This window comes from Protopterus annectens, chromosome 4.part0 (genome assembly GCF_019279795.1).
Source record: "Protopterus annectens isolate FY-2018-M chromosome 4.part0, PAN1.0, whole genome shotgun sequence".
NCBI classification, from domain to species: Eukaryota; Metazoa; Chordata; order Ceratodontiformes; family Protopteridae; genus Protopterus; species Protopterus annectens.
In genome coordinates, this window is record NC_056733.1 from 1,091,659,476 (window position 1) to 1,091,683,603 (window position 24,128).

Sequence of the window (24,128 nt, forward strand, 5' to 3'; positions counted from 1 at the left end):
TACTGCAGCACCACCACTGCAGTCTTATACACATATAATTTTTTATATATTTTTTCCATACATATGATTTAACACAATTATTAGTTTGTATAGGGACTATGTGAAATGTGGTTTCTGGTACAAATGTTTTTTATAGATGTAATGGTTTTCTTGACTCACATTAACAAATAGAATTTTTAGAAATTTTGAAATATCATGTGACTGTTTTAAGGTATTTAAGGAATTGTGGGATTTTTAACAGTTGTCTGATGAAGGGTACATCCCTGAAAGCGCTAACATCTTTGTATTGTGAGTTTCATGAAAGATTTTAATTTATTTTATTTTATTTATGTTTGCTATCTTCAATTTCCTAGCTGTGGTACTGCCGGTGGTTTTTCTACATTTGCTGTTTCAAGATTTTTTCACTGACAGTTTTGTGCTTAGAGAGGAATGTGTGCTTTCATTTTGATGAAGTAGGCTGGTGAGAACCTAAGTGCAGGAACAGGTATGAAAATGAGAAAGAGATTATACTCGGTGGGGGAAAGATATATGTTGAGAAAAGGAAGACATTGCTAGCTGCTGTGACTATGGAGAGCTGTATATGATCTCAGACAACACAGGCCAGCAAGCAGGCTGCAGCCAGCCATCATTTGTTTGAGGTGGGGTCAGCTCAGGCAAGGTAACAAAATGGAGGGGAAAGGATGTAAAGAGAAGAATTAGGGTCAGGTAGGGACAAGATAGGTTAGCAGGGGTGGAGAGATAAGGTGTAATGAAAAGGCTGGAGTCATAGGGGTCTGGATATTTTCACTTCAGGGATGTAGGGATGCAGGATAGCTGTTTCCTACCTGACTCACCTTCTTGTTAAAGCAAAGGTCAAGCTTTCAAGCAAGAGGTGAGAGTCATATTAGCAGTTAGGGAGGGTACTTATTGACCCAAAGGGATGATTACATTAGGGGTTGAAAAGTAATTTCCTCTTTTTTCCCACAGGATCCCTTAGGTTGTGCCTTCTCCAACAGGTTTAGGTAGGTAATACAGGCATGTAAGCTAAAGACAGGAATGGTAAAGAAGACCAAAGCCAAGTGGGAGGTATATATCCCATGCAAAGATTACTCCAGCTGTATTTTCAGTAAGAAAATTACTGTCAATGGCAATTAAATTTCCGAACAAAGTTTCTTAACCCTCTACACTAAACTATACAGATTTAAAGCAACACTCTCAAGTATAAAGAAATTGTTATCTCCAAGTGAGAATACTGCACCAACCATAATAACTAATGCATCTCTTCATATCATAGCAAAAAATTTCTCCAAGTACTATAACATAATACTGCTCATTTCTTTTAATAATAAAAATATCACTGTGATTACTTAATGTACCTCTGCTGTGCTCTTCTGGCACAAACCACTGTCTGTCCTTCATGTATACTGTAGATCAGAGGATGTGTTGTGACTTTAAGAAGCATTTCAAAGTGAGGGCACATGCAGGCAGCAGTGCCATTTTGAGTGAACATCCAGAGTATTAACACGTGTACAGTAGTCTTTATACGTTTACTTAAGTTTAAGTTACTAAGCCTCAATCCTGATGTGTTTGTATGTAATAAAGCTGCTTGAACCACACCTACAAGTGTTTGTCTTTTTTATCCTGACCGGACGAACAATACAGTATAAGAAGTGGCATGTCTGAATGACATGGTGTTAAAAGTGGTGTGCCTGATTGACATGGTGTTAGAACTGGGATGTCTGAGCAACAAGAAGGCAGAAAGAAGCCAGAAGTTGAGCCATGAGGTGCACAGTAAGAAATGGAGGTATACAGAGGAATGACTCTTCCCAACCTGCTTAAACGATTGAAAAATGTCAAAAATGAATTTCAGGTAATTAAAACTTACATAAATTATTTATTTTGTAAAGAAAATGATGTGAAGCATTAGCAAAGCACAAAACGATCAAACAAAAACGCATTATTCATTAAACAAAATGTTCAAAACTACGATATTTGATAAAGTTATTCAAAATACTTATGAGAGCATTCACAATTACTTCTGATTTGCATAACGAGTATGTTAAAAGAAAAACGAGCAGAGGAAAAGTAAAACGAGCACGATAAAAGTCAAACAAGCATAACGAGTACAATAAAAGGGCAAAATGAGCATGGAAAAGCAAAGTGACTGCATTTTCTTAGTAAACAACCACATTTTTGATATGAGCTACTGTTTCAAGTCGACTAAAGCTATTCAAAGTATAACTAGAGTTGTTTGAAGTATCTCAGAGTGTGCAACGTGTTTGCCGTGTATGCTTTATTACAGTACAATTATTTTGAATAGTTTACTATGTGCAAAGTACAGTTATTTTGCAAACAGCAGCCATTTCAAAGCATTTCTTAAACTATACAGAATTATTTCGCAAAGTATAGTCATTTTGAGACGTTTCTTGTGCTGTGCACAGTTAATTTGCAAAGCGCTGTCATTTCAAAGTGTTTCTTACACTGATAAGAGTGGTTTCACAAAGTACAGTGATTTCTAAGTGTTTCTTGCACTATGGAGACTTATTTTGCAAAGTGCAGTTATTTCAAAGAGTCTGTTGTGCTGTTGAGCATTACAAGTTTCTGCCATAGATTTCTGACATATGTGTGTATGTTCGTACATAATTCCAAAGGTCTTTATTACTGTGTGTTGGCATGGCAGAGTCATTTCGAAGACCCAGTCCACTTGTGTTTGATCATAATATTGCAGAGAATTGGAGAGTATTTGAGCAGGAATATGATATTTTCATATATGCAGTTTTTTCTGATAAAGATGAATGTATGAAGTCATTATTCTGCTTAATCTAGTGGGAGTCAGAAGCCATTGAAAGAGAGCATATGCACCCAGCAGTGTATGCAGAAGGGGAAACCCATCATATTGTTGTACAAGCTGAATCAAGGGAGGACCCTGAGTGCTTGAAACGTAAAGTTAGAGAAATGTGTAACCCCCAGACAAATGTTACATTGGAGAGGCACTTATTTTATACAAGAGACCAAAAGCAAGGAGAAGCTTTTGCAGCTTACATTACTGACTTAAGAATCAAAGCTAAAATGTGCAGATTTAGTGATTTGAAGATGAGCTGATAAAGGACATGCTTGTATGTGGTATAAAATAAATACATAAAAATAAATAAATAAATAATAATAGGTTCATAGGTTCATAGGTTCATACTAGGCTATCTGCCCGAGGGCATTTATAAGCCTAGCCCATTGTTTTGTGGCTTACGCCACCCCTTTAGTATGGGGAACTATACCCATTATTTTGCTGTGCCTCTGTCGAGCAGTGACACTGAGGTAATTCCTGGGGTATATCTGCGATCTCCCATCCATTGGTCAAGATTTCTCTTGAACAAGGCCAGCGAGGTGCTCTGCCTCACATGTACCGGGATTTTGTTCCACAGCATAGGGAGTCTTTGGGTGATGAATCTATCCCTCCAGCACGTCCTATTAATAGCCGTGTCGAGGTTTAAGTCTCCCACCCTTGTGGCTCTGATGGATCTAGATTTTTTGAGGTGAAGCATATTCATCAAATCTGGGTTTGACATGGCCTTGTATGTCAGGCAAAGGTCACCTCTGAGCAAGCGTGCGTTTACTGAATAGAGCTGGAGTTCTTTCAGTCGGGCAGCATAGGACAGATTTTTGAGACCCTTTATCCTTTTGGTGAGGAACTTTTGTGGCCTCTCCAGCTGCTGCAAGTGTCGGGTCAGATACATTCGAATGGGGCATTGTACTCAATCATTGGTCTGATGAGTGATGAGTAAAGGGAGACTATGACCTCCCTTGATCTAGATGAGAATCCCTTCATGATAAGGTGGGCAATGTAGAAGGACTTCCTAACTACTTTAGCTACATGGGTGTCGAATGACAGACTACTATCAACCTGGGTCCCCAGGTCCCTGATAACTTCTTCTGTGCTCAGTGGATTGCCACCTATTTGGTAGCTAGGGGTAACCTTGTTTTTCCCGAAGGGTATGACTATGCATTTTTTGGCATTTAACTTTAGGCTGTGGCTCTGGCACCAGTTATCCGTTTCTGTGAGACCCTTCTGAAGGATATCTGTGTCAGATGTGTTTTCTACTATGGCCCAGTTTGCAGTCATCTGCAAACTTTGTCAGCCATAACCCTCCTGTGTTTGCTTGTACTTCGGAAAAGTAGATGCCAAACAAGAGTGGGCCCAGGACTGAGCCCTGTGGGACACCACTTGTGACAGGCTTTGAGTCTGACATGGCGCCAGCAACTCTGACCCTGTGGGTTCTGTCACTCAGCCAGTTTGCAACCCATCTTGTGATGTATGGGTTAACATTTAAGCTGATGAGTTTTTCAATGATACCCGAGTGGGGTATTGTATCGAAGGCCTTAGCCAGATCGAGGTAGGCTGTATGGACTGCCTTTCCTCATCAATGGCTTTGGTGACTGTTTCAAAAGTCAACCAAGTTTAAAAGGCATGATCTGCCTTTGACAAAGCCAAACTGGGTTGGATCCAAAGTCTGCAAATTCCCTATGTCTTTATTTATGAGGTCCATTATGATCCTCTCCATGGCTTTGCAGATAAGGCTTGTCAAGCTAATGGGCGGTAATTTCCAGGGTCTGTGGAGGCACCGCCTTTGTGAAGTGGGACCACAGTTGCAGTGCGCCACTCCTGGGTGCGTATCCAGAGGTAAGACTTTGATTAAACAGCTGTCCTAGCTGTGGGTTTAATTCCTCATTGAGTTCGTGGAGCACACAGCCGGGGACACCATCGGGTCCCATGGATGTTGTGTTTTTGCTTTGGAGAGAGCAGTTCTCACTTGGGCTGGAGATGTTTGGGGGCTGCACTCATTTGGTATAGATATCTCTCCTTTTGGGAGGGGAGAAGTTTGCACTGAACCTGGCAGCCAGTATGTTGGCAATGTCTGTAGGATCAGTAATCTTCACATCATTTTGAACTAGTTCTGAGCATATCTGGGAGTTTCCTCCTAGGTTTCTAACATAGCTAAAGAAGGCCTTATGATTGTCTTTTGAGTCTTTAGCTATTTTTCTCTCGAAATTTGCTTTGGATGATTTTATGAGAGCTCTTAGATTTTACTTATAGTGATCAAGGGTGTCTTACCTTTTAAGGATTTTGCTCTATCTTGTAGTAGCTTCCTCCTTTTGTTGTAGAGTTTGTTTATGGCTGGGGTCCACCAGACTGGACGCTTGCCTTTGGTACAAAGAGTCTTTGTTTTGCTTGGGATTGCCTTATCCATGCAGTCCTGCAGGTGCTGGTAAAGGCGTTTGTAAGTGATTCAGCGGCTTGAGTATTGTTTTCCGCGGCTCGGGGCCTGAAAGGAGACCACACTAGTCTTTAGAAGTGTGAAGTCGGCTTTTGAGAAGTTCTTTACTGTGGTCTTTTTATTTCAGGTGGGGTGGGATGAGGACCTCCAGCGAGATTAGTTTGTGATCTGATCTCACCAGTGAGGGGTATACTTCGGTGTTGAACATTGTGCTCCCATGTTCGTGATGATGAGATCAAGTATGTTATCTCCTCTTGTGGGGATGGTGACTAGTTGTTCCATGGCATTTGAGTTTATGAATTCCAGGAACTTTTGGGCTAGGGTGTTTGGGCTTGAGTAGTGTTCCCAGTCTATATTAGGGTAATTGAAGTCACCTAGTATGATGGTGTTTGGTGATACATTTATCCCCTCTAGTGTTTTCAGGAAGGCCATGTGAGTTTCCTGAGTTTGTGAGGGTGGCCTGTAACATGCTACAATTTGCAGAGCAGTCTTGCCTATGGTTAATTGCACCTGGATGGTCTCCGATGCATCGTGCGTTGCCACCAGTCTTGAGGTGTGGGTGTCCTTGATGAATATGGATACCCCCCCCTCCTTTCTTGGTATTGTCCGGATTTTGGGGCCGGAACGCATGATATGAGGTAAAACCTGATAGCTGGGGTGCTCTCAGGAGCCTTGAACCAGGTTTCTGTCACAGCACAGACATCGATGTTCTCCATACTGAGAAGGGCCTCGAGTGTGTGCATTTTGAGATTTAGACTTCTGGCATTGAGCAGCATTACCCTTAGTTTTTTCCTTTTTGTGTTCTAGGGTGGTAGGTTTAGAATTTGAGCCTTGCCTAAAAAGGCACTATGGGGTGGCAAGAGCCTTTGCCAATATCCGAATCCCAGGGTGACAGGTGCAAGCCGTCCCTTGAAGCAGCGTGGCTTGTCCAGCATGTCATCCCAGGCAGACAGATACTGGATCCCCTTTGAATGACACCAGTGTTTAAGCCAATTGTTAAAGCTGATCATCTTATCTCTGTATTGTGGCATCATTCTTGGTGAAGGTAGGATACTGCTCAAGGTCAGGGTCATACCTGCCTGGGCTACATAATCAGAGAGCTCCTCAATGTCTCTTTTCATGTAGTCCAAGGAGGTACGTCTCAGGTCGTTTACACCAGCGTGGACAATGACTGAGTCATATTTGTACCTGCTGTTGAGAGACCTGAGTGCTTGCGTTATGTGGCGGATTCTAGCGCCCGACAGGCAGCTTACTGTGACCTTCTCCTTACTCAGTCTGGTGAGCGGGACATCAGTGTGTCTGACTATGGAGTCACCAATGACTAGTGTGTCTGGCATTGTGTTTGGCCTTAAGGGCTGTGACTGTTTGACACTCTGACTGTGAGGTCTATGTGTTGCGGGTGTTGTGTTCTGAGGTGGTGGTTGTTTGGGTGTCTGCTTTGGTGGCCTCTGCTGTTTTGGTAGATTTTTGATCAGAGCCTCGAGTATGTCTTTGTGTGTTTATGTGTATGATTTGAGGTTGTAATGGTACTATGTGAGACTGGGTCTATAGTGTGTGTGGTAACCTTCTCCTCCTGACTGGTCTTGCCAGTCCTATGTTGAGAGAGCTCAGCCTCCAGTTTGGCCGTATAGTTGCATCTCTCGCATGTATTTGTGTTTTGTGGGAGGAGGAAAGGGTTGTCTGTGTACATGAGGCAATTGAAACATTGCCTCAATATTCCCAGGTTCACCAGCTGAGCAGGAGAGGACACTAGCAACTGATCCCTCGACATGCTAGAAGGGTAGACGAAAAACTTTAAAAAAAAGATTCCGGGGGACGTGGGTGACCGAGAAATGGGGGGTTGCCTTTTTGGGGTACTATCTATGACAAGAGTGCCGTATCAAGGTAATAAGTACTGTAGGAGCAAGTGCTAGGTTTAATAGATAGAGAATAGTCTACTTGGAGTCAAGTAGAGTTGATCTTTTTAGTTATAGGATACGCTGATTTGATCAGTAGTATAGATCGAGGAAGGTAGTTTTAAGGGAAAATTTGAAGAGTGGACTTTAGGTAGCCCGAATAGTTTAAACCTGCTTAACCGGCACTGCCCTAGTGTGCAACAGTGGCAGCTCCGCTCTAAATCGTGCTAACGCGCGTTTAGCGCGTTTTATACCAGGGGGCTGGAAAAAGCTAGAAACTGGCCCAAAACGACCAATAAACTACTAGTTACTGGCTGAAACCTCACAAAACTGGACAAAAGGCAGCTCAATGCTTCCCACTCCCACTGGTAAGCAAGGTAGCTTCCCTTCCCCCAAATAAGGCAAGGAAACAGTACACAGGAACTACAACCAAAGCCCAGGAATCAGCAACTCTGAAACTGGACTAAACTAGTAAAGCAGGAAAAACAAGAGATATTTTTTCTTTTTTTTTTTTTTTCACAAAACAGGCAGAAACAGGTACAGCAAACACTTATAAATGCTATGAATCAGCTACTACAGCTTACACAGAAGAAAGATTTTGCTTCAAGGCAATGATTTAACATTGAGCAAATAGAGATTTGTCAAATACATGAGCTTACAGAAAGGCACACAAACATGTTTGCAAGTGATAAGAGCATGGTTTCAGCAGCCTCTAGAGCAAATGTATACTGTATGTAGCATGTGGCTAAAAGAAACAGGCCTAAGCACATGGCAGCTGCAGCCCCTGTGGAGTTTCCAGGGAGAGCCTGTACCTCTCTAGTAAGTTCTAAGACTAGCTCAGTAAAATGGACATTCTCAGTGCAGCACAAGTGTGAGTCAGCAAAACTCAAGTCAAGTCTCACTGTTAACTGTCACAATTGTGGCATCAAATCACAAGTCCAAAAAAGAAAAGTGCTTAACTTTTGGTCAGCAATGCCACATGTGTGAGAAATGGAACCACTTTCAAAAGCTTTGTAAGTCAAGCGAGCCTCATTCATTTATTAAGAAAGATCACTCAGAAAACCCAAGTTTATCATCTAGAAAGCTGCAACTCTACTTTCCATGTAGATGGTGTATCAGTGGTTAGTGAAAAGGTTAATGCAGTAGATTTGTTGGCAAAAAACAAAGTGTTTTTTACTGTCCTGATTAATGGTAAACCTACAGAGCTCAAAGTGGACACTGTTTCAAAGTGCAATGTTATCTCAGCAGAAACATTTCCAAGAGTAAGAGCTGGTGAAGAACTTAATTTAGCCAATTGTGTGAAGCTTGTTGCTTATGGAGGTGAAGAGATTCAAACTGAAGGTTCAGTAGTGCTTTCATGCTATTCAGCTGGGAACAGTTACAGCTTGCAGTTTTATGTAGTCAAAAGACCTGCACTGTCATTATTAGGTCTCATAGACAGTTTAAAAATGGAACTGCTTTCTTTTACCAAACAGGTCCATCATGTAAGCACATGTCCTAGTTCCAGTTTCACCGATGTTGTTTTCACAGAGTATGTTGATATTTTTGAAGACAAGCTAGGTAAACATCCAGTTGTGTACTCCATGAAATTAGACCCAGAGGTCAGTCCAGTGGTCAGACCAGTGATGAGTTCCAATAGCTATGCAGGACAGAGTCAAAGTCCAGTTAGATAAAATGGTGTAGCAAGGTGTGATTTGCTCAGTTACAAAACCAACTGAATGGGTGTCTTCCATGGTAGTCACTCATAAGTAAAGCTCAGATGAAATATGTATTGACCCAAGAGACTGAAACAAAGCATTAAAGAGACCCCACCATCTTTTGAGTACAGTTGAGGAAGTTGCCACTCTCATGCCAAATGCCACTGTTTTTCCGTCTTAGATTTGAAGAGTTCATTTTGGCAAGTAATGCTTGATCGCAAATCTTCACTACTGACTACATTCAGTACACCATTTGGTAGATACAGATTTCTCAGAATGCCTTTTGGAATAAATTCTGCCAGTGAAGTCTTTCAGCGTGCAAAGAAGCACATTTTTTCAGGCTATCCATGTATTATAATAGAAACCTCAGGAAGGTTCTGGAAAGAGCATGTGAAGTGAATCTAATCTAAAGCTCAGTCCTCTGAAATGTAAATTTAGGCTACCAGAAGTTACTTATGTTGGTCATTTATTTACCAGTTTAGGCTTACAACCAGATCCTTCCAAACAGCCATTCTTGAGATGCCAGCTCCAGACAATGTTCAGGCCTTACAGCGTTTTCTTCATATGGTTAACTATTTGGGCAAGTTTATACCAGACTTCAGTGAATTATCAGCACCCTTAAGAGAGCTGACATGCAAAATTGTTACCTGGTCATGGTTGGAACAGCACCAGAGAGCATTTGATGACCTGAAACAGAAAATTGCCAGTCCACCAACGTTAAGATACTATGATGTCCACAAAGTAATAATTCTTTCCAGTGATGCTTCAATGTTCAGTCTTGGTGCAGTTATTCTTAAACAGAGCAGACCATAGCCTATGTGTCTAGAACTCTTACCCAAACTGAGATGTAGTATGCTCAGATTGAGGAGGAACTTTTGCCAATTGTGTTTGCATGTTCAAAGTTTCATGATTATATTTATGGCTGAGCTATCCAGATTGAGATTGATCATCAACTTCTAGTCACTATTTTAAAGAAGCTTATGCATACAGTTCCAGCAAGACTACAAAGAATGATGCTCAAATTACAAAATTACAACTTCAAAATGGTCTATACACAAGGCAAACTTCTTTATCTGGCTGATATTTTATCCAGATTACCTAGAAATACTCTCTGATACAGAGAATTTTGACTTTGATGTCATGGAAGTGCATAATTTTTCTACCACAAGACTTGAGCTAAGAGATCATACAAAGACTGATCCAATTTTGCAAAAGCTCAACCACTTCATCAATGTTGGATGGCCGTCAAAGCAATCTTGTGTACCAACAGAAGTGCAACCTTATTTTCCTTACAGAGATGAGATGTTGATGGAAGATGGCATCATTTTCAAAGGTCCTAAAGTTGTCGATCCTACTTCCTTACAACATGAGTGCATCAAAATTTTGCATCATGGCCACCTAGGCTTCGAAGCTACCAAAAGAAGGAGGAGAAGACTCGTATTTTGTCTTTCTCTGTCAAAAGATATCGATAAAGTACTTTCATCTTGTTCAGTGTACAAAAGTACTAAACCACATTTGCAAAAAGAGCCACTTCAGCTAAACCAGATTCCTGAACTACCTTGGTCAATAGTAGCCATTGGCATTTGAGTGGAACAGTCAACATTACTTAGTGTTGGTAGACTCTTATTCAAATTGGTTCAAAATTGATCTGCTACCCAACCTAATGTCCAGTACTGTCATTATTAAGTTGAAACATCATTTCTTAGTCCATGGTAGTCCACAGAAAGTTATTTCTGACAATGGTGCCCAGTTTACCAGTCAGCTATTTCAGAAATTTAAAAAAGAGCAGGACTTTGTCCATGTTACTAGTAGTCCTGAGTACCCACAGTCAAACGGCCTTGTTGAACATCCAGTACAAAGTGCAAAGCAATTACTAGAGAGGTCAAAGCATGACAATACCAATGTTCTCTTGAATTTGCTTAATCGCAGAAATATACGCCATGATAATTCACTTGGCTCACCTGCTCAGAGACTTCTATCTTGGCAAACCATAACAAACTTGCCTATCAGTTTCAGTTTGTTGGTGCCTAATGCTAAAACCACCAGAGCAATCAAAGCCCAACTATTCAAAAAGTGTTCATTTCAGAAGTCCTACTGGGATAAAATGAGCAGATTTATTCGTCTATTGAAAGACGGAGAAATAGTGAGGATGCAAACGGCAAAAGGTTTTGATCGAATTGGTCAAGTGAGAGGTATATGTGCCAAACCGAGAACTTACTTAGTACAATCTGAGGGTATAAAATACAGAAGAAATTGCAGGCATCTTCTTCAGGTGTCTGAACTGATATCATAGCATCATGCCTGTGATACAGACTCTAGATCTCAGAGCAATCAAGACGATGTTCCTGTTGAAGGACATGTCTCAGTACCTATTCCCATTCCTGATGATATCCCAGATGTCCCTGAAGTCGAACATTCATTAAAGACAGTCCCTGTTGCTAAACCCAGTCTTAATTTTTATGTCACATGATCAGGTTGTACTTCCAGACCTAGTATAAAATACACAGCAACCTGGACATGATTGTTTCACTTGTAATTAGTTCTGTATCATTGCATGTGAAAGGATTACTTCCGTACAATTGCATGTCAATGATTATTGTCACTATTACTGTTGCATGACTTACTTCTCAAAGAGGCAGGATGTAGATCAGGGTGTGCGTTGTGACTTTAAGAAGCATTATATGCATATAAACAGAGAGCATGTGCAGGCAGCAGTGCCATTTTGAGTGAACAGACAGACTGTTAACATGTATGATTGCAGTAGTCAGTCTGTTTATATGTTTACTTAAGTTTAAGTTACTAAGCCTCAATCCTACTGTGTTTGTACGTAATAAAGCTGCATGAACTGAACCCACAACTGTTCGTCTATTTTATCCTGACCAGATGAGTGACATATACCCCCATACTAAAGAATATAAAATGAAATGGTTTTCCATCTGTTGATGGAATAAAAACAGATTTTCTTCATTTAGCCACCTGTAACCTGTTATATTCAGTAGCTATTTTTTGAAAGAAGTACTACCAAAATATATACTCTGTATATTTGAAAGCAAGTAATTACACTCCAGTTACGTAAATATGGGCCAACAAGCTATTTTTTCTAACAGTAAAGCCCACCACTAACCTATCACCTCCTATGAGAGTATTAGAAAGTTAATCAGTAGCCACCTTGTGCCATAACTTCTTCAGGCTACTCTACTGACCCCAGCACCACATGTATTCTGTCCCAACATGAGGATAGTTCAACTGCTGTTTTGCCAATTGACAGCAGCGTGAGGGAGATTTTGCTGAAAGCCACTTTCAAAGAACAGTAACTCACAATGTTTTGATACCTCATTCAGTATTTGTTCCTCAAAATGTCATAGTACTTAATTTCCCTATCCAGTCCTCCATCATGGCAGTTTTGAATATCTCGTCCCAGGTAAAGTAATCTGATTTGATGGCAACAATTTTGACATATTTCCGAGTACTAAATATCTTACTTCACAAATGACTAAGATCAGAAATTTCATCAGCATTTAAAAACTCAAAGTTTCTAGATATAGTATAAGTGAACTGACAGTTGCTTTCAAGCTGCTTCTAAGAATCACCTGGTGCAGCATAACTTTTGCTCAAAGTATTCTATTGCCACAACTCAGGCTTAATTAGAAACTACCTATACTAAAATGTCAATATTTGTGACATGCTTCCATACTCAGATACTGCTGTTTAGTTCTTAATGAACTCTCCTGGCTTTATAGAACATGCAACATAAACACAGAATCCTACAGTTTCATCTTAGTGTTCATAAGATTACATAAAAAACTGCTTACTTTCATTAAAATCTTTATCACCATAGTTAACATTTTCTAAATAGTTTGTCCTAATGGGGGTGATCTTTGTATCAAGTTGAGCATGGCAGATCAGCCTTTCCTACCCACAGCAACAATGCCCTGCTCATTCTCTGGGCTCCCCTAATGTTCCAAGGCAAGATAGGACCCCTTGGTGCTATTGTGTTCCTAAACACAATTGTCTTTCTAGTTGCCTGCCCCTTATGATAATATGACCACATATCTCCTTCCCTCTCCCCTTTCATTGACTGTTGTGAATAAGCGCAAAATTATCATTTTGTGAAATCACTCGCCTTCAACTATTTAAATTTATTGGCCATCCCACTGTATTCCACAGAACCAGAATACAAAGTGCCCATCCCTTTCAGTCTATCTTGCCCTTTTAGTGGCTCTCCACTTAGGCAGCTAAAGCTTAATTTACCCCCTCTTTCATATCTAATTGCTTAGTGCACACTGCAGTGCTTACGATATTAACCCATTTTTATCTTATCTTTAAAATCTACAACATCTATTGCAAGACCACCAATTACTGGAAAGCCCACATTCTGGCTCTCAGTAGTCATCTTGGAATGAGTGCTTCTGTTTTGGTCCTTGTGAGAGAAGGAGTGCAGTTACATTATTTCCTGGAGACTGCCGATCACTGGAAGGCCTAATAACTGCTTCATAGGTGACAGCTTGGAATTTGTGCTTGTATTCTGCTCCTGGTGAGAGAATGAGCAGAGTGCTTTGATTCCTGACTGTTTCTGGTTGAGCAGTGAGTGTCTGTGCTTGATATTACTGATTGCTCTGGCTGCTATGCGAGGCATCTACCAGGAAAAGGCTACAACAAGCCTACAGACCCTTACATCATCTGGGGCAAGACTTTGGAAACCAAACAGGCTGTAGCCTGTTTCTTATCTTGGGATTGGTGCTAATGTTTTGCTTCTATTGAGAGAAGAAGCAAAGGATCATTGTATCCCATCAGAGTGAAGCTGTGGTGAGACCAGCACTAGTAGTAGCCAGGCAGTAGCCATTCAAGCGACTCCCCTCTTTTCATCATTCTTGACAAGCTACTTCTTTGTTTTCAGTAAGTACTGTTAGATTTGTTTCTAACTTCAGAATATCTGCCTAAATACTTCATCCTTAAATTTTCAGGATCTACTTATTAGTTTTCCCTCATGTGTTTGGCAGTGCCCTGTATGGATATGAACTTTCCCCACTATCTCCATTACTAGCTTGTTGGATATGGGCATCCTGTGGCAATGTAGAAATTGTGTCTTGTTTACTGACAACCAGTTAATTCTCAAGCAAACTGATATGGTATGTGAGAGATGTATTATCCAATGTCACTGGAGGCAATGCTCTCACATAAAAGTACTTCTAATATCAATAAGGTTGTCAGTAGTACACATGCTGCACCCATCACACACAATTCAAAACAGACATATAGACCCACATATGCTGAGGCACTTAAATGTAAACTGTCTAAACCCTAAAGTCCTCCTAGATGAAGTACACATAATAAATACCCTCAGCAGCCCCAAAAGGACTCTTTCAAAACAGCACCCGCATCAACACATACAGCCACATTTCATGGAGCCTCTACTTTTAAGCCCATAAGGCAAGCCACCACACAATTCAACATTCTGGTCATTGGAGACTCCATTGTGAAACACTGATGTGCCTCTCACTGGGCTGAGTAAGGAGAAAGTCATGGTCAGTTGCTTATCAGGGGTTAGGATCCACCACATTACACATGCACTCAGGTCATTGGACTGCAAGTACCAGTGTGACACAGTCATAGTCCATGTGAATCTAAATGACCTGAGACATACCTCCCTAGACTATATGAGGTGAGACACCATGGAGCTCTTGGAGTATGTGTTCCAGGCTGGTATGAGCCTAGCATTAAGCAGCATTTTACCTTCTCCAAGGATGATGCCACAATGTGAACAAAAGATGACTGACTTTAATAATTGGCTTAGTTTCTGGTGTCATTGTAAGTGGGTGCAATATCTGTCAGCATGGAAGGAGATGGTCAACAGACCACGCTGCTTTGCCAGGGATGATCTGCACCTCTCCCCTTTAGGCTTTTGAATAGTAACTAAAACATCATCTTCCCCCATAGTGCCTTTTTTAGGCAATGCCAGACTGAAAGTATTCCAACATAGTAAATGAAAACCAAGAAAATCTAAAGGTATTACTGCTCAGTGCTAGGAGTCTACACAAAAAACTCCACTCCCTAGAAGATCTCTTTATCCTAGAGAATTCTGACATCTGTGCAGTCACTGAGACACGATTTAAGGCCATGAAAAGAAAACTGACAGTGCAAGGTTATAATGCCTTCCATACATTTAGACCAGCTACTACACAGACAGGGAATAAAGGTGGAGTTGTCTCCATTTACATTAAAAATAAACATACCTCTAGGCTGGTCAAACAGGACAATGCACTTGAGCTGCTCCATGGTCAAATCACCACAGGCAAAATCCAATCCCACTTCCATGCAAGTTATAGGTCCTCCTCTATGACCCAGAAAACCCATACCATGTATTTAAACTTACTGGAAGCACTGACCATCCAACCCAATACCATATTCAATGGTGACTTTAATTACTCCACTATTAAATGGAAGCCTATAAGACACCAAATGTACAGGCACAGAGACTCCTGAATTTTATAAACACAAACTCCCTGGACCAGATTGTCAGTACACCAACCAGGGGTGCAACCATACTGGTTCTGGTCCCCACTAATATGGGAGCGTGCTGCATACTCCATAATGTAATGTCTTCCCTGGTAAGGTCAGACCACAAATTGGTCTCCTTTGAAGAAAAAATAAAACCTGGACCCCCAGCTAACCCTTGAATATTCAGGAACTACTCTAAGGCTAACTTCCTGCTATTAAGTGATAACCTGGCAAAATTTCAAGCGCCCATAAACCCTGAGAACACTGCTGCCTACGTATAACTGTTCACAGAAATGCTATACAAACATCTTAATATCTGCATCGTGGTAGGTGTACACACACCAGGAACAGGTATAAAACTAACTCAAAAAACAAGCCACCTTAGTGGAATCACAAAATCAATAGGATGTATAACGGAAGAAAATCATGGGAAAAATTAGGAGGTGCAGCACCCAGCAGGATAAAAATACTATTATCAAACTAAACAAACAACTCAGAGGTCAAATATAGTCTACCAAAGCCAAATCTGAGATACATTTGGCATCCCAGGCCAAGGGCAACCACAAGGCATTCTTTAGCTATGTCTGAAAATTCAAAGGCAATGCACAATTGATGGCAGAGCTCATTGTAAATGGAGCCACTTATATTGAGCCAAAAGGTATAGCAAACATACTAGCTAATAAATTCAGCTCAAACTTTACCCCCTCTCTCCCTCTTAACCTTCCCTTAAGGAAATACTATCAAATATAACTCCCCCTGCTATCACTAGAGAACAGGTCCTTCATGCTCTAAGGCCAAGAACACTACATCAGTGGGCCCAGACATTATCCCAGGATGCTTTCTAAACAGCATGAAACATGACCTATCAGGTCCTCTGGGTTTGCTATTCAACTGTAGCCTTCAAACTGGCTTCATGCCTCATGACTGGAGAATAGCAACAGTCATCCCTCCATACAATGGTGGGCCATCTACAGACCTTGGAAACTACAGCCCCATAAGTCTCACTAGTCTTTTATGCAAAGCAATGAAAAGAATTATCATGGAGATGACCAATAATGATACAGTAAACCTCCAGACACTGGACCCAACCTAGTTTGGTTTCACTAAGGGCAGGTCATGCCTACTCAGCCTGGTGGACTTCTTTGAGAAGTTCACCAAAGCAATGGATGAAGGCAAAATGTTTCACACTGCCTACCTTGACCTGGCCAAGGCATTTGACACAATACCCTACTCAGGCATTGTTAGCAAATGCAGGAGGTTAGGTACAAACCCATATGTCACCCGTGGATAGCTGGCTGACAGACATGACCCAGGAAGCTAGAATTGGATAATCTACCTCTATAAAGAGGTCAGTCATAAGCGGAGTCCCTCAGGGATTGGTCCTTGGACCTCTCCTTTTTTGCATTTTACTCCTTGGAAAGATCCAACCATAAAGTGATCACTTTTAAAGTCACCATCTCCCTGACCCCCCCTCCCCACCTTGTCAGGGTCAAATGAAAAAAAAAACATTTCCAAAGTTGACTACAATCTCCTCAGAGCAGGTATAGGCAGATTCACAGCCACCATCCCTTCAGTTGGAACTAGCACTAATGTCCAAGGCTACACCAAAAAACTATATGAGCACCTACATAGCTGTATGGCTTCAGCAATATCTGACAGGACCAAATCATCTTCCTCAGGGAAGAGTAAACCTGTCTGGTGGACAGCAGCAATAAACAAACTCTATAATAGAAGGAAAAAATTGCTGTCCAGGACCATGAAGGAGCAGGTGCCAAGTTGGAAGCAATCTCTCCTTTATCAGAACAGGCAAATAAGGTCACTGGTGAAATCCTCTAAGGCTAACTTTGAGTCCAAATCGGCCCCATCCACCAAGGACAATCACAAGGTCTTCTTCACATATGTCTACAATTTCAGTCTCAAAGGCAACACCCAAATCTGCTCTGAACTGGTGGTCAATAACACCACATACACAAATGCCATAGATATAGCAAACCTGCTGGCAGATAGGTTCAGTGAAAACTTCATCCCCTTTCTCCCCATCAGTAAACCAGGACATCCCTAGCACCTGCCCCCCTCCCCACATCACCAGGGAGCAGGCCCCTAATGCCTTCTCAAAGGCAAAAGATACAGTCTCCATGGGATCTGATAACATCCCTGGCTGTATCCTACACGCACTCAGGCATGAGCTCTCAGCTCCATTAGACAGCATATTCAACCAATGCTTGAGAACCAGCTTCATCCCAGCTGAATGGAGGACACCCACTGTCATCCCTCTAAACAAAGGTGGAGCATCCACTGACCAAGGCAATTATAGGCCCATCAGCCTAACTAGCCTGATCTGCAAGGCCATGGAATGCATTATAACGGACCTTATAAACAAGGGCATTGTCAACCTCCAAATGCTTGACCCAACACAGTTTGGTTTTGTCAAAGGGAGATCATACCTGTTAAACTTGATCAAGTTCTTTGAAACACTCACCAAAGCCATGGACGAGGGAAGACAGTGCATACCGCCGACCTTGACCTAGCCAAAGCCTTTGACACTATTCCCCATTCGGGCATAATAGATAAACTCTCCCAGCTAGGCATCAACCCGTATGTTACCAGATGGGTAGCTAAATAGCTCACTGATAGAACCCAGTCAGTCAAAGTAGGTGAAGCCACCTCTAGTAGACCCATAATGAGTGGTGTACCCCAAGGATCGGCCTTGGGGCCTCTACTGTTTGGGATATACTTTTCTGAGGTGCAAGCCAAAACCAGTGGTCTGTGGCTGACCAAGTTTGCAGATGACTGCAAGCTGGGTGCTGTCTTAAATTCCCCTAGTGATGTGAACATCCTCCAAGAGGGCCTTTCCCAAACTAATGACTGGTGCCAGAAGCATGACCTCAAACTGAATGCCAAGAAATGCATTATTATCCCCTTTGAGGAAAATGTCATCCCCACTAATTATCACATTAATAACAATGTACTAAGCATGCAGTCAGTCGTGAGGAACTTGGGCACCCAGGTTGATAGCAACCTGACGTTTGATCACCATGTTGCCTCCATTGTATGGAAGGCTTTCTACATGGCCCACCTCATAAATAAGGGCATTTCATCCAGAAACAAGGAGGTCATAACATCCCTGTACTCCACCCTTATTAGACTCATTATAAAGTACAATGCCCCCTTCGGCATGTACCTTGCCAAGCACATGCAGCAGTTGGAGAGACCACAGAGGTTCCTGACCAGGAAAATTCAGGGTCTCAAACACCTATCCTATACAGATAGGCTAAAAGCCCTTCCCTCTACTCAGTCTCATATAGACTGCTTAGAGGTGACCTGTGTTGGGCATACAAGGCCATTTCAGAGCCAGCCTTGATGGAGTTACTGCATATCCATAAGACAAACTCCACTCACGCAACCCACACACAAGGCCTTAACCTGGTCTGTGACATGAATAGAACTTGTTGGTGGGATAGATTTGTGTCCCAAAGACTCCCCTGTCTGTGGAATAGATTCCCTCGCCATGTCAAACAGAGTACCTCTTTAGCCCTCTTTAAGAGGAACCTGGATGACTGGATGGGAAACATAAAATATACCCCTGGGATCCCACCTGTGTCCCTGCTGGACAGGGGAAACAGGTGCTGACTTTGAGGGAACATGGGCAAAATTCTTGGCTAGGCTTATAAAAGCCTCCAGGCCAATAGCCTAGTATCATCCTATGAACCTATGGTCTCTGACTGACTAAATTTGCAGATGATTGCAAATTGGGAGCTGTCATTGAATCCCACACTGACACAAATGTTCTACAGGAAGGGCTGACACAGACAAACAACTGGTGTCAGAGCTATGGACTAAAACTAAATGCCAAGAAATTCATGACAGAATCTTTTCAGAAGTCATCCATCCCTGGTAACTATCATATTGACAACACACCCCTTAGAGCTGACCCAGTAGTCAGGGACTTAGGGACACACATAGATAGTAATCTAGCCTTTGGTCATCATATGTCTATAGTTGTGAGGAAATCATTCTATGTTGCATAACTTATAAACAAAGGTATGGCAAATAGGTCCAAGAAAGTTATTGTTCTATTGTATTTGGCATTCATCATACCTATCATTGAGTACAATGTCTCCTTTGGTATGCACTTACCCAGGCATATCTAACAAATGGAACGTCCACAGAGGTTCCTCAATAAAAGAATACAGGGTGTAAGTAAAATGTCCTATGCAGATCACCTCAAGGCCCTATCCCTGTATTCTTCTCCTACAGGCTATTGAGGGGAGATCTATACCTGGCATGCAGGGTATTATCAGACCCCCAAAAACAGCCAGAAATGCAAAAGACAAATCAGTAATCCAACAAAATGGTAAACGACCAGCAGAAAAAGCAGCAGCAAGTCCAGAACGGATAAATGTTCCTTTAGAATTACCCCATAATTTTTGGGATACCTAAACTACATAAGTCTGCCACTAATCCACCTACGAGAGCCATAGTGGATGGCAGGGAGTCCCTTACTAGTGCCGGTGCTAAATTCCTGGACCAAACCTTGAAGTACTTGGAGAAAGAAAAGCAAGTGTGTAAAGACAGCTGTGATTTTTTTAGAGAAGATGAACTGGCTAGAATTTTTGAGGAGGACTTTTTAGTCACTGTAGATGTGAAAGATTTGTACTCTGTGATCCCACATTCTGAGAGTATCAAACAAAATTAACTTGTATGAAGAAATACTTTAAATTATTTTGAAAAATAATTATATTTATTTTGAAGGTAAGATTTATTTGCAATTGGAAGGCATGGCTATGGGTTTGAATGTAGGGGCATTATTTGTAAACATTATTATGGTTAAAATGGGAGAAAATGTTTATTTTTAGTGGGCAATTTAACAATTCTATTAGATTTTATATTCAATACTTTGATGACTTATTTGTAATTTGGAAAGACACTAAGCAACAACTGGAGTGTTTTAGAGAATATATGAATAAAACCATCCATTTTTTAAGGTTTACTATGCAAGTTAACAAACACAACATTTCTTATCTTGATATCTTGTTAGAGAAAAATTACGAAGATAGAAATTATATTGCTAAGATTTATCACAAACCCACCTTCTCTAACACTATTTTACACTATTCAAGTAGCCACCTATACCATCAAAAGAAAGTGATAGTTAAAGACCAGTATGTAAGGACAGCTAGAATGGTAACAGAGTTTGATGATTTTATTAAAGAGTGTGGTTTTATGAAAAATATATTTTTGAATAGGGGTGTTCTAAAAATATGACTGAAGCATTGTTATTGGAGGAGATAAAAAAGAGAAGGGATGTATGGTATGTGCCTATCTTGGCTAAGAGGCAAGAAACACAGAATAGATCTGTGAATGACCCTGTGTGTACCCCTTGCACATACAAAACTGCATTTATTAATAGTTTTAATATGCATAGTGCAGTTGTCTAGTGGGTTCTTAGTTAGAATTGGAATTTTATTAGGGAAGATGGTGAAATAGTATCTAAATTGGGAGAACAACCTATTGTAGCATATAGAAGAAACAAAACAAAAAAAAGCAAAATCCAGACCAAATGTTAACTAATAACCAAAATCCAAAGTCTGGAAGAATGAAGCACAAGATGCCCAATAATTTCAATCCTTTATTAAGACAAAACGACAAACTAGTACCACACCATAAACGCCTTTAACACATAACAAGTGCGTTTTCGTCAGAAAAACAGTTAGACTTCATCAGATGCCACCAGCCATTAATTACTTCATATTTATGTAATTACTAGTTAATTAAAACCTATCAAAATGCTTCTGTTGATTTTAAATCAACCAATTAAGTTAATGCCATTTAAATATTTTGTTCTCTTCATTTAAATGTTCATGAATAATTCATTTTAGGCGGATCCTTCCCAACATAGTTTTGGCTAAATGGGAAGAGAAATACATTACTCATACAGAATTCAGAAATTATTGGAATTTATATCGTAGATTTTTAGATGACATCATAATTTTTTGGAAGGGAGGAAGGGAGAAACTAGAAGAATTTATAGAATACCTAAATAAATCCACTGAATTTTTAAGATTTACACACAAGATTTTGGAAAAAAAATGTGTAATATTTGGACATAGAAATTTATAAGGCAAATAACAAGTTTGAATCCAGAGTGTTTAGAAAAGAAAACTATTGTGATTCCTATTTGCACTTTGATAGTGCCCATCCTCTTCATTGTAAGAAAAATATTGTGAAGGGGCAGTTTGTGAGGGGGAGTCGGATGACTAGTACAGATGAAGACTTTGAGCTAGAATGTGATTTTTTAGAATCAATGTTTCTTGAAAGAGGATATCCTTTCAAGTTTATTAAGGACATAATGGATAATGTAGAAAAAGGTAGAACCAATAAGTTCCAACCAATTTTAAATAATGGTGGTGGGAACAAAATAGATAAGGTTAAGAAAGATAGTAACGATTCTAATTATGAACAAGTACTAGCCCTAGAATATAATGCAATAAACAACATCATTAAAAATAAATTTTTGAAAGAATGGGAAAAGTTTGTGGCTATTACTGGCATAGACAAAATATCTAGAATGCCCCAAAAAGTAATTTACAGAAATTGACAGAATATAAGGTTGATCCTGGAGAATAAACAAAAGACAAATATAAAAAATAAAATAGGCACTTATAAATGTGGTCACTGTAACCAATGTCATCATCTTATGAATATGGATAGGTTTTATTTGGAAAGCAGAAATAAATGGTTGGTGAGCAGGGCCTCTATAATTGTGAATCAAAGGGTTTAGTATATCTGGCTTCTTGCATAGTTTGTAAATCCTTCTATGTGGGAAAAACTGAAAGAAAGTTAAAAAGAAGGATATATGAACATTGTTATGAAGTGGCAACATGTAAAGATACAAATGCTTTATTCAAACATTTAAAAAAATGTCCTGAAGCAAAATTTACTTTTTTGGTGTTGACACAAGTTAAAATTGATGGTAGGGGGGGGACCCTGGGAAGAAAAAATTGAGTTCAGGGAATTGTGGTGGCAACTGACCCTGGATGCAGGAAACCCCCCAGGATTGAATGAGTATCTTTCAATTTTACCTTTATTAAAGTTAAGAACAGCTAAATTATGACCTATATTATTTATATTGGTATAATCTACAGAAAGTGACAGAATTTAATGTAATTTAATGAGAACAAAATAGGCTTAATGCACTGGTCCATAAAGGCAAATACGATTAAACATATGAGAGAATCATATTTATTTATTTATTTATGATCATTATTTTTATTTTTATTTTAACTGAACATTTTAGTAATGTATTTTAAATTAATGTTATTCACATTAAAAGGAATAGATCTTTTTATACTGAAAACGAAGGATCTTCTTTTTTAAGGAATCACAGTTTACAGATGTATTTTAAAAAGTTTTACATGGTAAAGGGAAGGATCCGCCTAAAATGAATTATTCATGAACATTTAAATGAAGAGAACAAAATATTTAAATGGCATTAACTTAATTGGTTGATTTAAAATCAACAGAATCATTTTGATAGGTTTTAATTAATTAGTAATTACATAAATATGGAGTAATTAATAGCTGGTGGCATCTGATGAAGTCGAACTTTTTTTTGACGAAAATGCACTTGTTATGTGTTAAAGGCGTTTATGGTGTGGTTCTAGTTTGTCGTTTTGTCTTAATAAAGGATTGAATTTATTGGGTATCTCGTGCTTCGTTCTTCCAGATATAGAAGAAACAACAACTTGATGGGTACATTAAAGAGAAGCGTGAAGAAACTGGACCGAATAAGGTGTGGTATGAAGAAATGTGGACACTGTCCACAGTGCAAATGGATCAGTGTGAGGAACAGCTGTTCTGGACAAAATATTTTATTTTAATGGAGAGTTTAATTGCAGAACAACTGGGGTGGTGTATTGCACTGTATGTCAGGGGTGTAGCTCATTTTATATAGGTAAAACTGAATGGGCTTTAAGGTCTTGGATATATGAACATGTATATGATATTAAAAAGAATAAAAATGCAGGGGCCTGGCAAAGCATATCTTAGTTTACCCTGAACACTCCTTCAAATTTGTCATTTTAGAAAATGTGGGAGCTGGGAAATGGGGGGGGGGGGCTTGGCAAGTGCAGTTAGAAAAAAGGGAACTGCACTGGCAGCTCTTTTTTGATGCTTTTGAACTCCCAGGACTTAATGATAACTGTAATGTAGCATGTTTGTTGAGAATGAAAGCCCTTGAAAGATAATAGTAGTGCAATGGTTATTACATCTGTCTTATATGCAGAAGGTTCTGGGTTCAGTTTCCAGTGGAGGTGATATGGATTTTTTGTGGTTTTGATGTTTATTTATTTTTTTATGTTTTATTGTGTATCCTTGTACAATATTTGTAATACCTTGTTTAACATATTAGAATGGGGTAGAAAATAAAGGCATTTATAAATATGCTTGTTTCTAATATTCAACTATGGTTTATTAGTAGTAATATATTTTATATAGGTGTCCATTTAATTTTTAAATATTTTATGTATAGATTATTTATTGTTGTATATTTACTTGTTTTTTTAAGTAATTAAAAGTTAATTTTATGTTTGTCAGTTTTTAGGAGCTAAAGGTATAATATGTAATGATTTTGAATACTGTCACTTTAAGTCTGGAGAAGAGGAAACATTGTGGCTTCAACACAAGTTGGGTGCAGTCTGTTTATATTCATCTGAGGAAGTTCTGGAAGGTACCAGGATGGAAGACCAAGTATCCCACTTTATTTAATGATACTTTTTTATTTTTTTTTT